Source organism: Myiozetetes cayanensis, unplaced genomic scaffold, assembly GCF_022539395.1.
Source record: "Myiozetetes cayanensis isolate MyiCay16 unplaced genomic scaffold, myiCay2020 scf17, whole genome shotgun sequence".
NCBI classification, from domain to species: domain Eukaryota; kingdom Metazoa; phylum Chordata; class Aves; order Passeriformes; family Tyrannidae; genus Myiozetetes; species Myiozetetes cayanensis.
Window position 1 is genome coordinate 3,393,990 of NW_026087378.1, and position 17,997 is coordinate 3,411,986.

The following is a 17,997-nucleotide window of genomic DNA, read 5'->3' on the forward strand; positions in this document are numbered from 1 at the left end:
ATATCTACACAGAGTGCAGCCAATCTGCATGTAGGACAAACACCTCCAGTGGCTTTGGAGCCACTGTCTCTTATGTCACATTCAGAGGTTTTCCTTTGCAAGGTGAAACTTTCAGAGGGGGCACAAATTGAATTAGAAGCCTTAAAAATAAGGTGAGTGAGCAGAGTTCATACAAACTCGTTTTTCCCCATCAATAACAGATATTCATTAGCAAAAACTTACAGGAACCCAGCAGTCTGTTTGTGTTAGCACATAACTCAGAACTTAATGTAGCAATAGTCTCTTTGCTAGATATAGAAGTTTGTTCAATAGTCCCCTGCTCTGTTGGTTTCATAACTTCAGGGGGAACTTACTAGGTGTTCACACACTGGAAAGGGAAAAAAAAAAATCAGCAAAATACGTAAGTAAATTCATTAATGAACAAACCCTAGGATGATGGTTAAGTGCTTAACTTTGCCTGAACAACAATTGAAGAGGGGTCTCACGTCTGAGCATTTCTGAAGTGCAAAACTTGAATTGCTGAGGGGGTTTTCCAGGAGAAGCTGAGTGGTCCCAGGGTTTTGTCTGCATCCACGAGGCACAAGGCTGGCCAAGCTCGGAGCAGTCTGTGCACTTTGCAGCAGCACCTGCTGTGTTGTGCAGCTCTGGGGGCTGTTCTCTACTGCCCATCCCGGCAAAGTTCTCACTGACTCCGACACAGTTTTTAACAGCAAGAAAATTGAGGTAGCTGTGGGAACAGTGTATCAGAAATACTGATAGTGCAGCTACAAATAGGATTAGGTTGTTATTTGGCACATTTGCCTGCAGGAAAGCCTCTCACCTGATCCTCCAGGACTGAAAGATAGGTGAAACCAGAGAAATGCTCTTCCCCTCATAAAACGAAAAGCTGAGTTTAGAGCTTCTGCCTTGCTATGAAACACCAGCAGTACGATAAAGGTGCTCAAAGAGAAACAGGCAACAAGAAAAACATGCTTAACAAATATAATTGTAACCCATAGCACTATTTCATATTGAAAGACATGCACGACACCCCCTACTAGTATATGGCCATATATTACAAATACACACACACATCACACAGAAGACCCTCATTTCTGTCTACCAAGATTCGAGCCAAGCCACTGAAACATAGGACATTCTTGAATTTGCTTTTCAGTATCTGCACCATGGGCCTAAATTCACATATTACACTAAGAGAACAAATGAAATATACTTTTATTTATTATAGAATCTCTCCTTAACAATAAAGTAAAAATCTTGAAATAACTGTAGCTAATAAAGACATAACAGGTCCAAAGAATCCCTCTAGAAGAATCTCACAGGCTGTGTAAACAACCAAGAGGAAGCCACAGGTGAATGTTTCATCTGACTGCAGTCAGTGCATTAAACACAACACAGAACATGGCCTCATAAATCTGAAGCTGTGGTCAGATGTTCACTTCAGAAACAGCCTCACCAGTTAAAGATGCAAATTAATCTCTGCAGGGGAGTGTCAGTCCAGCTCCTTCTCCGGAGCACTGCCTGTGTGAGCACTTCCCAGCCATTTCAGTGCAGTTACTGAGGTACCTGGACCCGCTGTGGGAAGCTCCTGAAATATCAATGCCTGGCTTGAGAGCATGGCCAGCCCCAGACTGCCAGTGCCAATGCCACGTTCTCCAGCACACACCAGCAGCAAAGCAAGCTCAATGGCATATCTCTTTCTTGCTGGTCATTTGAAAAACAATGCTGTTGATCCTTTCTACAAGGCAGCAGTCCCCCTGCTTCTCAATTCCAGTGGACAGAATAGCGACTGTATGTAATTCTAGATGATTTCATAACAATATTTTAATTTTTCTCATAATAAAAATATTGGTATTCAGGATATTATTAGCCTCAAGTACTACCAAGAAAGTATTATGTATCTTCCTAGTTTTGACTTTGCTATTACTTTTTGATTAGAATTCAGCTGACAATACAGACTGGAATAGAAAGCACATTCAGATCCTGCAACACAGAGAAGTTAAAAGAACAAAAAAGGAAAGAAAGGAAAAAGTAAAAAACCCCAAGCCTTTGAGGGCAGAACGTGCACACATACAACTCCTGAAAAAGGCAAATATAGCACAATACAATATAGTCTTTATGCCAGCTAAGAGTTTTTCTCCCATTTAAGCAGTCACTTTTCTGCCCAGTGCTGCACTTTCATTTTGAACCATCCCATTGAAAGTGTTCTCTGATATGACCCTTTTAGGAATTAATAATTCATAGAGGTATCACTGCATGGTGCAGTTCTAAGATTAGACAGCACTGAGAGAATCTACTACAGCATAATGTAATAGCCAATAAAATATAAAAAATTACTCTTTCTTGCTTATAAATTTAATATCTTCAAGACGCATTTTTATACTTCTACCCTGTTTCAAGAAGGCATCAAGAAACAAAAAAGGGAATAGGAAAAAGGGCTTTCCCTACTTGAGCACATTTTAGCACATACCGGTTCCCTTGCAAAAGCATATGTACAAATATATGTCATATATATATATATATATACACACACACACATACACACACAGCATATCAACATTTTATCAATATCCCAGCCCTCTGGCTTGTTCAAACAGAGCCATGCAATGAATGCAAAATTTAGGCATCAATAGAAGGGCAAGAAAAGACAAACAAATACTAAAGTATTTTCACTTTTGTATTTCTACTAACACTTTTTAGTAATTCTACCTACAGGGCTGCAACAACAGAAGGCAGTTTTGCCCAGAGGCTGACAAGCTGAATATATTTTATTTATTTATTTATAACTTGAAGTGCTCAGACAAACTCAAAGACCTTACTAATATCTCTCCCTGCCTAGTTGAGTCTTATGGTGTATTTTCATTTTTAATAAGAAAATTATAGGGAGAGGGTATGACATTTACATCACTGTACATAGCTGGAAACCTGTGGATACCACATTCAGTGTATTGCTGTCACTGTGCAGCTCTGAACTACTGTTAGCATGTTTTTCATTTCTCCTGATTATAAAAGACTGACTGCAAGAATAAACCAGTTGGAAATAAACTGAAACATCCCTCCACAGGGGCATGAGACCCCACATTCCTCTCTCTTGGTGTTTCCAGCAAAGTAAGAAAAAAACCACTCCTACTGAGTTGTACTTTTGCATCTAAGGCTGAAAAGAAAACAAATGGAAAACAAGACAGTGTGCAACTCTGCTGGCCCACTGAGTGTTTCTAGCTTTGCAGAACAGGTACATCAGTGTCAGTGAAGAATTACTACATGCCATAATCACATCCTTCGCAGTACTTTTCCCGCTGCTGACATCACTAATAGCATTGCCTTCAACGGACTAAAATTGAAAAACCATTTTTCATTCTCTGGAGACACTAATGCAAGCTGGATCACAAGAGGAGAGTCAGTATTTCTTAAAGGGTCCACTTGCCAACAGCCGCAGTACCCAAACCAGCTACATTTTCTGTACCAGTGGAAACCTGCACACTTCTTCCTGACCTGGAGGCTCCCCTTGCTGTAGCACAGCCACTCTGTGAGCTCCTGCCTCTTCCTGCTAGGCATTTCAGAGCAGGGATTTCCCCCTCTCTGCTGGATAGATCCATCACAGCTGGCAGCAGAGAGGAGCACAAGCTGCTGTTCCTCTCAACGGGGTGGGTGGGCGCTCTGCAAGATTTCTTTTGTCTATTTGTTTCTCTGTGGAAACACACTGTTATATATGGGGTTGCATGTTTCTTTTTGAAACTGATTCTAATGTTATGGCCTATCCTAAATGAGATTAAATTCTCCCACGTGGTGCATTTACATCTTGGTTTACTGGCAAAGCTTCCAGTCTTGAGCACCCACGTGGCTCTGGGTCTGCTCTCTCTGCAAAATTCACCATAGGAATGCAAAATATCATCCACTCTCATTTATCCACACCTATTTTTTCTCTCTTCTGATGCTTAAAGCACTGGCTTTGTACACGTACTATTTGAGTTCAATGACAACCAAGTATGGCTAGAGAGCACTCAAAAGCTCCTAAAGAAACCGAAAGACTTACAAACTCAGCTGGAGTATTTCTTTTCTCTCTTCAAGTGCAAACTGTGGAGGACTACAGTAGTTTATCTTCTTTTATTAACTAGTTTGACAAAACCCCAAACTGGACATATTTCCACCAAATATCCATTTTAATTAACTGGAGATAGACATCAGAGGTTATAAGTTCCTTCCTGCTCTACTGCCTGTTAATACTTGCTTTACCCCAGAGGGGGAGGTGCTGAAGGTATCCCTGCTCTTGGATAGATTAAAAACTTGAGGGACCCTGGTCTGAGGTGAAGCCAGCAGGAAAACAAATCAAACAGCAGGAAAACACCACCAGTCAAAGACCTTCTATGGCAGTGGAAGGGGAAGAGCTGGGCAGTCTCCAGCTACAGCTGGACTAATAACAACTTAACATGGAAAACCACTGGGCACTGGGGATAGTAAAGGAAGAAAAACACTCAAATAAGAAAACCCTGCAAGGCTACTTGGGCTTATTTGCTTCTTTATGCTATGCTGCACGTGAGCCCTCAAAGAAAATGGATAATCTGACCATTTGAAAATGAAAAGCATTTAGAGTCAGGGTGTTTAAAATTGGATGCTTTGGTTACGATATTTTAACTTGAAAGATTAATTAATATTTGGAGAGTGGAAGTTTTTTGGTTGTTTTTTTTTTTTTTTTAAAGGTTCAGTGCTCAGCTGCTCATTAAGCACAAAATTGCATCTTCAGTAATTGCTCACAAAAGCTGAGCAAAATGGTAAACATTTCTGTAGTACAAGCAGGAGTACACTGCAAAGCAAGGTACGAGACTGCCTCGTTTGGGAAAGGAAGTGAGAAAAACAACAACTCTTCCACATATTCAGTATAACCTTACCTCTATTTGTCCATTCCCTGGCTGAGGGATGAAGCTCTGTGCAAAGTCCAACAGCTGTGAACTTACTGTAGCATTGAGATTAGGAGCAAAGGGACCCCAGCGAGGAGAGGGACCCCAATCTCTCCCCACACCATGGGGAGATCAATCATTAAATGACAGCAAAGGAGATTCCTTTTGCCACACAAGGTAACACCAGCCCTTGAGCAGCTCCTTGGAGTTCTGGCCTCTCCAAGTCAGGAGAGATGGAAGGGCATTCCCAGGACCACCTGAGAGGCACAGAAGGGTGGGGCAGCCTGCCCAGTGTTGGGTAGGAACCTCATGGCCACATTTCTAACTAAGCTCCAAGTGCAGAGAGAAGTATTTCTAAGACAGCAGAGAAATGGAATTCAAACAAGGTATAGTTTTGATATAGCCAGAAAACATATTACACACTGTATTTCAAATAGTGTGAACAAAGCTGATGTTCATACATATAAAATAATTTACATTTTCCTAAAAGACGTTCTGAAAAAAATACTAATTCCTGCTTCACTATGAAATAATCTGTTCCAGAAGGATTTTTTGGCTATGAAAACCAAGTGACCTTTCATATTAACATTGATTCAAAATGATATTTTTATTTCATTTTGAAATGTCATTTTGGTTTTTTTAACCACCAAACCAAAACGAAGTGACATTTTAACTTTAAATTCATTGAAAAAGAACTGTTTGCATTTAAATGCCAAACTGAAATAAAAAAAAAAAGAATCACTTCTCATTAAATTATTTCTCTCCAGAACTTTAGAAGCTTTTGTTTCATAACTCAACAGAAAAATGTTGTCCTAGACTTTTCTTTCAAAATTTTTATCAGAAAATACCGCTTTGTTCAAGCATCAGTTGTTTTTACTGTAATTTAAATTTATGGATCAGAGAGACAAGAACATTATTTCCGTTGCTTGCTTCAAAGTTCAATCCCCAAACAGTCAGGCCTATTCTTTTTCACCTGCACTGCAATTCACTAAAAAAAATCCTCAACAAATCCCCTTCTACCACCCTACCCTACCTTTAAATTCAAGGGAAAGGAGTAATTTTAGAATTTCTTCTGGACTTCTAGAAGTTAAATTTTATTTCTTTTGCTGTTAAACTCATAATCCTATTAAGATTTATCTCTCACATGAAATACTTCTTACTCATATGCCTTTTTATCTTGTGTTCAGTAGCAAAATAGCAAATAAATCAGAGTTTAATGGCAAAACTACGTCTGTAATGGTATTCCTTTTAACTACTCATCTTGCCATTTCTTTTTCTTTCCTTTTACAGGAATATTTTTAATTTTCTCAACTAATTGCTTATGTAGCAAAGACAATCCAGTGCATAAACGGATATGGAATGTGATTGATGTAAAAGCTGAAGTTTTAAGATTTCAAAAAGTAACCTCATAATGGAGCAATCCCCAATAATGGGAGATCATCACAGTGTTGCACAATCAAGCCAGGATTAATATCAAAACTCTTAAACAATTTGAGTTCCTTTGCCTTGGAGTACACAGGTTTTTTGTTTGAGAGTGGTCCAAAGTCTCTCCCTTTCACTGCAGGTTTTGGACACCTGAGAGCACAAAGCCAAACAAGGGAATTGTTCCATGTTCAATCAATCAACCTTTGATTCTGAGAGCAGTGGCCCTGCCTCTTATGGCTTTGGGCAACAGCCGAGGGATGACTGGTTTAATGCAAACTGGTTAATTTTCTTTTTCAAAACTCTTTGGAAATCTCTGCCCCCCACACAAACTGTGCCATTGTTTCACTTTGGCTCATCCTGTTCTGCCCTAAGGAGGGGCCACAAGCATTAGAAGTGGTTTTGGAGAAATAAAAAGCTCAGTAACACAGGGGTTGCTCAATGTGTGTACATGATGCTATTATTCTGAGATGCTGCAAAGGGAGGATTACGAATTAATCTCGTGTAAAAAAAAAAAAAAAATCCAAGAGAGAAAATCAATTATAAGAGCAGCTGGGAAGGAAAGCAGGGGTACCAAAAAAACCCCAAACCCAACCAACCAACCAACTCCTGGAGAGCAAGCCCTCTTCTAACAAAATGCTGTGTTGGGAAAAAAGGAATTTTTTGATTGATGAAAAAGAATACTTTCATGATAAGTGCCCTACTTGGTATAGAGGAACCAGCTACAGAAACAGGCCAGATCTCAGCGCGAGTGCCAGCATCGGTGCTGCCTCCTCGAGCTGCAGGCTTAGGAAGGGTTTCGACTGCAGTTCTTAGAGCTCCGTGACACTACAGTCAATCGAAATGATACCACCACCTAACCGATAACTGCTCATCTTCCTCAGGCAGGGTGTGATCCAACTCCTCCCGAGCCATCATCGCATCGTTCACAGCCCCCTTTTGTTAGCTCTGACAGGACTGGGATGGTAAGTGGTGTAAACTCTTCATTTCCTTATTATTTCTCAAGGATTAAAGCAAATGGTCCTCGCTCAATAGCCCTTCTTCCCACACTTTTCATTATTCCTTTGAAATTATTCGTACTTTCTTTTATTAGGAAGCGTTTCTGTGGAAGTTAGGAATTGGAAATAATAGAAATCTTTCATTTTACATCAAGAATCATGCAACTGTGTCAGTCTTTTTAAGATGGCATTTTCAAGCGATTTAATTCTAGAAATACAAGTCCTACTACATTACTTGACTCTAAATGGTTTATAAACCTGCCCATCTGCTTGGCACATAAAGATTCTTCTTAAAAAGGCTCGAAGTGTAAATCTGAATAGGAAAAACCCAAAATTATTTTCAAAAGTATGACCTGCATCTCTTGTTCTTCCTGGTAAAAGCACAGAATCCCGAACTGAGGGTAGTTGGGAAATTTTTGGCTCACAAAGAGTAGCAGACAAGCATTGCAGCTGTGTTTTACTTCTGGCCTTATCCTAGAAAAACTAGGCTGTTGCCAGGTTTTCTCAAAGGAAGGAATCACATTTTTTTCTGTCTGTCTGATTAAAGGAACTGAGAAAGTACAAAACAATTGAGCTTCACGTGCTGTAGTTTAAGAAAGATTCATCTGCACCTTTACATAAATAATACTTACAATTCTCTTGCTTGTAAACACATGAAAATTACCTCATAACAGAGTTATTCCCTTCTTCCTGTTATTAAAATGCAAATGGCTTACAAATAATGAGGGAAGCACTTCAGAATCATAACAGGGAGCAACACTGATGAGGGCACTGACATGGGAGAACTGGTGCAACCCCTTCCTTGACCCTTCCCCAACCCTACACAAGCAGGTCAGACACAGAGACATAAAATATCTGCCTTGATCTGCTGGGAACAGCTCTTCCTGTATAGATAAAGAAATGTTCACCACAGGAGGAATATGAGCCTGGATTCCAACTAGGAAATGTCCCAGACTCGCCTGCTGATCTCATGAGTATTCACAGAGTTGCATTACAGGGGCTGGAACCAAGGACACCCCTATCAGACATCCTGCCACAGGACACACCCCCCCACCACCCCAAGGAACCACAGACAGGCAGGAATATGACACATCCCATATCCCACTGCTGGAATGCACTTGCCCCTTGCCAAGGTATTCTGGGACAGCAAACCCACAGTGATTGTATGTGTCAGGACGGAATTTTTTAAGACCTTAATTCTGGTCCAATTAAACATTTCTTGAAGTTGACAGTAAATGAACAGCATCAAAACCAATAGATTTTTTGGGAAATGGACTTTCCTGAAAATGTTATTTCATTGACAGATTTTAGTTGAATGGAATTGTAATCACAGATGTTTTAAGAAACATAAAGATTATCTAATATTATCTTACTTTTCTTAATTTTACCCTTTGAATCTTCATAATTTAAAGCTGATATATCTCTAGTTTGAAAAATATTCAGTTTAAGATTGTAAACACAATCATTAATTGTTTTATGTAGTGGAAGGGTAAACATATCTATTTAAACAAACATCTGGACAAACAGGTGCTTCCCCATTCAATATCCTATTAATAATTCCACTTACTTCTCTTTCCTGCTGATGCCAAACTATTTGTGAGGGATTTAAATCACAGTGGTATAAAGTGTCACCTGCTGATATCAACTTATGTATTTGAAATATCCCAGGCATTTGAGTTTGTCATGTGTCTGGAGCTAAACTTCTGTCAAATGCTGTGAGCTAATTTCAGTCAATGTTGGAGAGACCTCAAATCAATACCTGAGTAATGCAGAAGTGTATCCATCATTTAGTAGGCGATACTTTGTCATTTCAGACACAGTCTAGCCTCCAAGTTCCACCCAGGTTGGTTTGGATTATTGTTTGTTTGGGGGTGGTTGGGATTGTTGTTTTATTTTGCAATTTGGTTTTTTTTTCAAGGCAGAAAACAGAATCCCAACTCTTGGGAATGACAGAAATTTCCCTGTTTCACACACTTGGGAGAGTGTTATTTGACCCAAGCATAGTGGCCAAATGCCAGTTATAATCATTACATTCTCAGCTCTTTGAATTCTCAGTGGAGCTTCAGCTGGATATACTGATCATCTGAGGGCACACAGACGAACTGACTGCCCATCAGTGCAGTGTGAAGTGACCACTGGGTATTTCTTACACATTGAACAGAAGTGTTATGTCTTGCAGCTTAGTCAATTCATTGTTTGTAATAGGAGATCACTGGGTGAAGGATGGTGTAGGAGTACTAACAACAAGAATGAATAACACCAAGTGCTGGATTAGATTTATACATGTGAATACAAACCCTGTCACAAACTCACTCCAGGCAGTAGAAAACATGCTTTCCTGGACTACTTACTTTGTATGAGCTAAAAAAGGTAAGAAAGAATGTTTTGTTGAACTAAACCACAAAGCAAAAAGATCAGTTTAGGTTCAATCAACCTGAACCTTCACCCATATTCAGTAATTCTGGATGAACAAGGAGTTTCTCTACACACTATTTCAAATAAGAAAAAATTTAAATGCTTTTCCCACTTCTCCCTCTGCTACAAGAAAAGATGGCGATATTTTGGATACAATAGGGATCCTAAAAGAAGAGGCAAACCAAAACAAATAAGAACCTGACAGCAAGGGAGGTGGGCTAGTGAGTGGCTCCATACTCATCTAAATCTTCTGTTTGTTCACCCCCAGGATTTAGATATATTAGGTAGGTATTTAGATATATTAGGCTCTACAGACAGATCTGTGAACAGACTGACCCCAGGCAGTTATGGTTGACACCCAGCTATAAACCCAACTGTGTTCTGTGCTATTTTTTGTAGAACAGAGGATAAATCTTAATGTTTAATATTTATCCACACTCATAAACATAATTCCCCAAAACTTTAAGTCAGGCACAAAGCATAACTTTAAGCAGGAGATTTTAATGCCAGAGTTACTAAACTCTGGGGGGGGAAGCAGGGAGAACATGCCACGTTTTCCCTTTGCAGTGTATGCTCTTATTGGATGGAGCTGAGCCTTTTATGAACTACAGACAGCATAGTTCAGACTGCTATGATTGATGGCAAACCATTCATTACAAATTAGGCTCACAGAACCGCACTTTGATATGAATCAGAGAATCATGGAATAATTCAGATTGGAAGGGCTTCAGCAGGTCATCCCCACAGACAACAGAAGGCAGCTCTCACCACAGATTGCAGTACCAGTTACGACACTAGAATTGGGTTGGTTTTTTTGAATAAATCGTCTGATTGTAATAGGAAGTGGGCATAAAAATAGAGTTCAGCAACTCAAGTCATCCCACACATTCATTGAAAATAAATAAATAAATAAAACCCTTTCTCCTAGACTGGCAAATTAGAAAGAAATAGAACTTTCATTATCACCAGCAAAGAAAAGATGAAAAAACCTCCCCCCCTAGGCCCCCTCCCTGCTTACACAGCTAAAGTGACAGGGTCTGCTTAGGGTCAGCATTCAATTTTTCTATTTCTGAACAGAGGAAAAGAGTTTCTATAGATCCAGAAAACTAAAAAAATGCATTTTGACATCAAGCATTGTGTCTATTAATCCTCTCCATATATTTCCCTTGCAGCACTTTCAGTTCAGTAGTAACGTTCTATTTCTTACAAATATTTGCATTGTGACAGAACCACTGTCAACTTGTGAACTTTCTATAATTCAGAGTCAGTTTCAAGGGCTGGTACATAATTTTCAGAAGGTTGTATTGTTTTGGCTTTGTTGTTTGTTTGTTTGTTTTTAAATCTGAAATGTGTTTACACGCTATGCACTTAAATGTTTTACACTGAAATATGAGAGCTGGTATTTAGGAGGGGATAATTCACATTTGCAAGCCTAATTCTCTTCAGTTATGCATTTAAGAATTGCTCTCTTCCTGTAGAATTGCTCATGTGCTTCATAGCTGTTGTGTCTGGGCCTCTGTGATCCCCGATGGCCACCCGTACTCAAGTTCAACACTCCATTTATAAACACAGTAGGGCCAAAAGGAAGAGATGTGTCCTGTTCCACAATCTGATCTAGAATATCCTTCATCTTCTGAAACAATCTGAAGCTGTAGACTCCTTCCCTCTTCAGTTTCTCAGTAGGAGAAGAAAAAGGAAATGTAATAACTGCAGATCCAATACATCCAGACAATTCTAAGAGTCAGAAGACAGAAGAATTTTTGTTCAAACTCAGCAAAGCATAAGGAATTATCAGAAGGGGTCAAAGCAGCCAAAGCACATCTGCTGGGTGGTTCTGTGCTGTGTAAGGAGCTATCATTTATTTATTTTCAAATAAGAAGGAAGGCTACATGCTCAAAGGCAGTTTTGTGGATGTGTGTTGGGTGTATAGAAACTGTTTCTCCTACTCAAATACATCATTCTCTTACCTGGCATAGTTCAAATAGATGGAACCCTAGTATAGGAATTCAAGAATACATTCACTTTATTTTTTTCCTAAGTGCCTTCTTAGGATTGGAAATGAAATAAAGGGAATAAATACATAAGAAAAAGGAACATGAGTGTCAGAGTGACAACAAGCACAACTCTGACCCCTGCAAAAATGGACAAATAGAGCTCAGTCACCTGCATAATAATCCATTGCTAATTTTTTGTCAAAATTACATACTAAATTAATTTCTCAGTTAGCTTCTGGATTTATAGAACAAGAGGAGTGGCAAAATGGTAGATCCTGATGTACCAGCTCTATTTCCAGTCACATAATCCAGAAGTAATATTTGCTGTGGCATCAGAACTAAGTGCTACACCAGGACATGAAGTTTATCATTCAAAACACAGAAGGAAAAATAAGATATAACTAGATAGACAGTGCTTTCAAAACCATCCTAAATATCAATAATTTTAACTAAAAAATAAAACCTAAAATTGGTGCAAAGATCAATGAACTAGAAGCACAGCACACACCTCAAAAGAAAGGATGAAAAATCCCTGTAGTATGTTCTTTAAAATGGCAAAACACAGAGGAGTCAGGTGTCTCCTGAACATTTTCCTTTTCCACTAAAAATTCATTATTATATTTGTCTTGCTAGGGCAACATGCTCCATTTTGACACCACTAATGATGCCAAAAACTACACAAATTGAATAGAAACACAAGAGGATAAATAAAAGTAGATCTTGGAATGCCTGGATTTCACATACCACAGGCTGCTTGTGACTGTCTGAAATACTCACTGCAGAAAGATTTACAGCATTGTTCATGAAGTTGCAGAATAAATTCAGAAAGCAGAGGAGACAGGAACAAAGGAATAAAAAGAATTAAAGTGCCGCTGAAAAGGAGATGGAACTGTTAAATGCAGTTACTGAAAATAAAAAACAGCTGAATGTGTCAGATTCCAGAGAACTACATTTTATAATACAACTTAAATAATCAGATATTCTTACCAGAAGGAGTGCTGTATTTGATGTACTCTGATGAGAACCAGCTATGTTTCCTCCTGAAAGAACATAAAATGAAAATTATGTCAGGAAAAGGCAGCTCGAAAATTCCCTGTCAAAACAGAAATGATTTAGATTGTTTATGTGGCATTAGAATGGATTCATTCAGGAGTAAGTACTCTTAGTTATAACAATATAGTACAATATTCCTTTTAATAACAGCCTTATTCTGGAGCAGGTTTTTTTTTCCCACCAAGTTCATATTAAGACAGACATTTTTACATGGGCAGAGCAGCTATTATGCCTGCTTATTTACTATTTCTGCTACAGAGTGCCTGGGAGGCACACAGCTGCAGGCAGAGAGTACATTGTGATACTACATACAGACATGAGAAGGTGTAAAGTGTTTGTTAAAAAATGAAATACTTATGAGTATACATTAGAGACTTTAGGGCAGGAGAACTAAGGAGAGCGGGAAGTAGAAATCACTGGCCTAAACTAATCTGACAAGAATTTATATTCCTATTCTAAACTCAAATGGCTGGTTTGAAACATTTAATTCCATGTTAATGCAGGTAAGAGTTTCTGTGACCCTGGTTCTAGCATGCTTTGCAGCTGTGCAATAAAAAAAACCCCTCACTTAACAGGGGTTTTTTCTGTCAACCTGAAATTAGAAAATCCTGTAGTATGGTCAAGTGATTGGCAAGATGTGTTGGTGTGTTTGAGCACACTCATGACTAATCTACCAGAATTTTCACCTATTTTGCCCAAAAGTTGCTCTAAAAGCAAGTTCAGGCATGAGGCTGTTTCACAGTCATCACAAATTGTCCTTTTGTCCCTGTGTCCATCACTAGGTAGCAGCTTCCATGATGGGATGGCACATTTATTCTGTTGTGCCAAGGTGTTTAATGAAGCAGTCACATGTATTAATGAAGCATTATATCAGGGTTCAAATGCTGCCCTCACTGATGCTGAGGCTGCTCTGTTGCTCCCTTAGGTAAGGCAGAAATGAGCCCTTTTGTGCCCATATTTCCCTTCTGCAGTAGCAGCCAATTCTTCTCATGCCAGAGCCTTTTCCCACCTGAACGGCTGCACTGACTCCCTCAGGACATGTGTCTCCTGTCAGACAGACTGGACAAGCCCCACGTGAAAGTCTCTGCTCAATATCAGGCATTAACTTTCTTCCACATACTAAAAGCAGAGTAATTTTTAATTTTTTTTTTTAATAGAGAAAGGAGTAACAGATATCAGCTACATTTTTCTGTCAGTAACTGGAGTTTCTAAGTCTTCTAAGCCTTCTAAGACTAATCTATCTCCCCCTCCCTAATACACTTTTCACACCTTTCTGCAAGTCACCTGGACAAGTTCCAGAACTGGCAGGCTCTCACTCCAACCACCTTTTAAACTTTCACATTGTATTTCTACTAATTCTCTTTCCTAACTTAAGGCATCATTACTGATTAAACAAGAGAAGCACAGTCACTGGTCTCTCATGAATGTCTTCCTCCTGTACACATTAAGATGAAATTTAAGATCAAGACAGGTCAGGTTATTATAATTGCTGACGTTGCTTCTCTTGTGGAGCCCTTCCCTGTCCCAGTGCTACACTGCACTGAACGGAAACAGGGACACCTTTTCCACTTCACAATCACTTTATTTTCATGGACAATGGCATTGAGCAGCCAGCTGTGCTATACATTAAACTGCATGGCAATATAATAGGCAAGGTATATGTATCGAAGCAAACAAAGTATCCTTTAAGTGTCTGTGATAGCAGCTGGCTTTTGTTATCACTGCAGAAAATAAGACACTGGAGTACAGGAACTTACAGCACAAACCCTCCACTGAAATTCAAAGTAAGAAAGGTTCCTGACATGGAAATAATGCTTCTGAATGAGATTTCCAAGGAGATACTTTTCAAGTAATTCATACTCCTAAATGCAAACTGAAACACTGAAGAACCTCCAGCTCTACGTGTCTGATGTGGCATTCTGTAGGATTCAGAACCTGTCACATTTTATCATCTGGTACCAGTGGAAGTGGATTTTTAGCTGGTTCTGGGAAAAGGGCAAACCCATGAAAACTTTATGATGCTGTATTTATTTGCAAACAACAAATCTTTACGTTAAAATAAATAAGAAATATAAAGGTTTGTTTAAATCAGTTATAGAAATACAACCTCAGTACACTGAGAGTACAATACTTACAGAGTAAACATATCTAATATATCGTTCACATCTCAGTTTTAAGATAAAACCTCTCCAGAAAGAAATAAGATGCGAAAGTCTATATTTCACTAATTTACTAATAAATCCAGAATTGTTTTCATGGTCCAACTATGAAGGCAAATAATCTGGATTATTCAAGAAGACATCAAATCGTCCAGAAACTAATATATATAGGCTGCAATCATTAGCATTCCTAAATTACCATCATGAGTTCAACAATATTAGGATAAGGATGGTAGCTCATAACATTAGGTTGAGTGTGGTATTTCTTTCCCTAAATGAATATTCTATCTTTACATAAGAAATACAGCCTCTAAAAATAAGCTTTTTTGTTCTTTAAGGTTCTTTTGGACACACCTCAGACATGTGGGTAGATGTGGGCAACACAAAAGATCAGTACTTCTTTTGACATGCTACTAAGAAGAAATAGATTATTTTATTCAAGTACAATATAATTAATTTTTTAATCTGTTGAAGCAGAGAAATTACTATTGTTTGTGTTAGAGTTAAAAATGACAGGCAAGCCTGCTTCTGTGCAGCTTCAGTGGAGTGGAATGCATGGAAAGAATCAAGAAACTGAAATACTTGGTAGCTTCAGATTTATAATAGCTGCACGTATACTGTAATTAGAATCTAAACCAGAAGTGATATACACATGAAAATACAGCATGACACGCACCAAAAATGAACATTGTAATATGATGTGCTGTGCAGTCATTAATAAGTTTTCTAACAAATGAGTGCCAGAAGCCACAGCACCTCTTCTGAAGGTCTTGCTGGCTACCTAAGGAATTTCAATATACAGACACACCTGCCACAGAATCCATACAAAAGTGACTGCTTCCCAGACAAACCCTGCAGAAAGATGAACGCTTTCCAATTCTTCATGGAAACACGCCAGAGAACTGGGGTCAGCACTGCAGGATGGCTTTCAGGAGGGGGATGTAAGGACAAGCAGTAGGGATGCTTCCATGCTTGGCTGGAGCCAGCTGCCCACACACAGCTCTCCCTCGGAGCGGGAAGCCCAGAGCTGTGCTGTGCCCAAAGCCACAGCAGAGTTCCACTGGCTCATGCTGAGCTCAAAGATTCACCAATCTCTCCAAAAGGGTGCTACAAATCACCTTCAGAGTGGTTTTGTGCCCCATTCTCTGGATCTCAGGTTGAACTGAGCCCACCCTGCTCGTTGCTTTCCCTGTGTAGAGCAGGAAGCTCTTGCGGGACTGGATTTCACAGAAGCAGTGAAATACCTTGCAAGAGATCTTTTTCAGGCAGTATCACACTACCTGAGGATGCCTTTCCTAAAATGCCATGTGCCATAACCCTGCTGAGCCCTTCAGACCATGCACTTGCCCCCAGCCTGACAACAGGAAGCAGTTTTACTCTGGAATACTGCAAGTCACTGGAGAGTGCTATGGGCTCTCACACAGACAGGTCCAGGTGGTATGACTGGAGCCAAGACAACCACACTCTCTAGGACACTAGAATTTGATTTAGATTTGAAAGGAGCTCTAGACATCATCTCAAGTTTAACCCAGAGCCAGACTAGGTTGCTGTATATTCAGTAGAGTTCTGAACAGGTCTGTGGATGGAAATCATCCAAAATCTCTTGGCAATCTACTCCAGTGGCTGACATTCAACTGGAATCTCTCTTGTTGTAGCTTGTACCTGTTTTCCTCTACCCTTTTGCTGTACCCCTCCATAAGTCTTCATCTTTGTAAAATCCCTTTAAGTAATTGAAAACAGGAATAGGATCCTCCCCTAAGTCTTCTCTTACAAGAAGAGATCCAGCTTTTCCAGTTTCTCCCCATATATTGTGCCCCAATGCTCTAACAATTTTGATATAATGAATAACACCAAGGTCAGCAATGTCACCATCCCAGCTACCTGGGGTCTTTCTCTACTTCCTGGTGCCACTGAGTCATGAGGTCATTAATTTCAAGGACTTTTTATTTTCAGTTATTATACAAACAGTCATTGCATGGCTACAAAGTCAAGATGAATTCTAAAGCAGATTTGGATTAGAGCTATATTGCTTTATCAGGATATCATTTACTAGTCTTCTCTTCCCAATACCTAACAAAATAAGAAAAGAACAGCTCACAGAAGCACAAGACATGCAGAAACGTGACTTCTACAGCCACCCGTAAAAGCTCATTCATTCTCACTTAATCACAGGACTGTAATATGGAATTATGGAGGATGACAGCAAATCATCTTGTATCTCCCCCTCTGGGTTCAAATTTTCTCTACAAGTACCAGTATTTTTTTTTCCTACTTATTAAAAAAAAAAAAAAAAAAAGGCTATTTCAGACCCAAATACAAAACCTAGTAAAGTTAACCATCCACCGATATTAGAAAATGGAATTTCAGCCAGTTAAATGTGAGAAATCACAGCAGTAGCCCAAGGTCCAGCAGTTTTACTGACACAGCATTAGTCAATGCTCTCTAGTGCCTGCTGGGTCTGGGGAGAGTAGGAGGAACTGGAAAGAAAAATTAAACAGAGTTTAAAAAAAAAAAAAAAAAAGAAGGGGGCAAGTTTGAGATCAGTCATCAGCCTGTATCTGAATGAGCTCTATTCTGAATGGAGAGCGTGATACATGGGAATGTATCCCCAACTGCAGATGCCACTTAGCTTTCCTCCCAGCTGCTCATCACAGAGTGCCGAGCCATCCAGGGCTGCACATGTTCATTTTTCCTGACTCCTCACAAAGTGTCACAGCAATATTTTGCCTTCTTCCTTACTTTTCGCTGCTTTTGCCTTCCTATCCTCTCTCAGCTGAATCTTGCATACATTGATGGGCTAGATGGCTTTGACATTAGACTGACATTACTCAAGCTAAAAAATGAAAGTGCTCTTTGCTTTCTCTGAAGTCACCTTCTCTGAGCCTGCCTTTCAGTTAATTCAGACTCCTCAGCAGCTTTTATTCCCTACCTGGTTCCGTGGCCAGTTCAAGCTGCTTCCTCCCAGGGGCTCTGAGTCCCGTGGATCAGCTATACTTACTCTTTTTTTTGTACTACTACGGACAGTGAGGCAATGGAAACAACGGCAGGGGAGAATCAGATG

General features: G+C 39.5%; 1 long non-coding RNA gene across 1 annotated transcript in view; it reads right to left on the reverse strand.

Moving 5' to 3' along the window:
- Nucleotides 1-17,997, reverse strand: part of LOC126638278 (uncharacterized) — a 300,580-nt gene that overhangs the window by 57,567 nt on the left and 225,016 nt on the right. Inside the window, exon 4 of the long non-coding RNA XR_007628573.1 lies at nt 12,712-12,764. This is a non-coding gene — a long non-coding RNA (uncharacterized LOC126638278). The remainder of the gene's footprint in view (nt 1-12,711; nt 12,765-17,997) is intronic.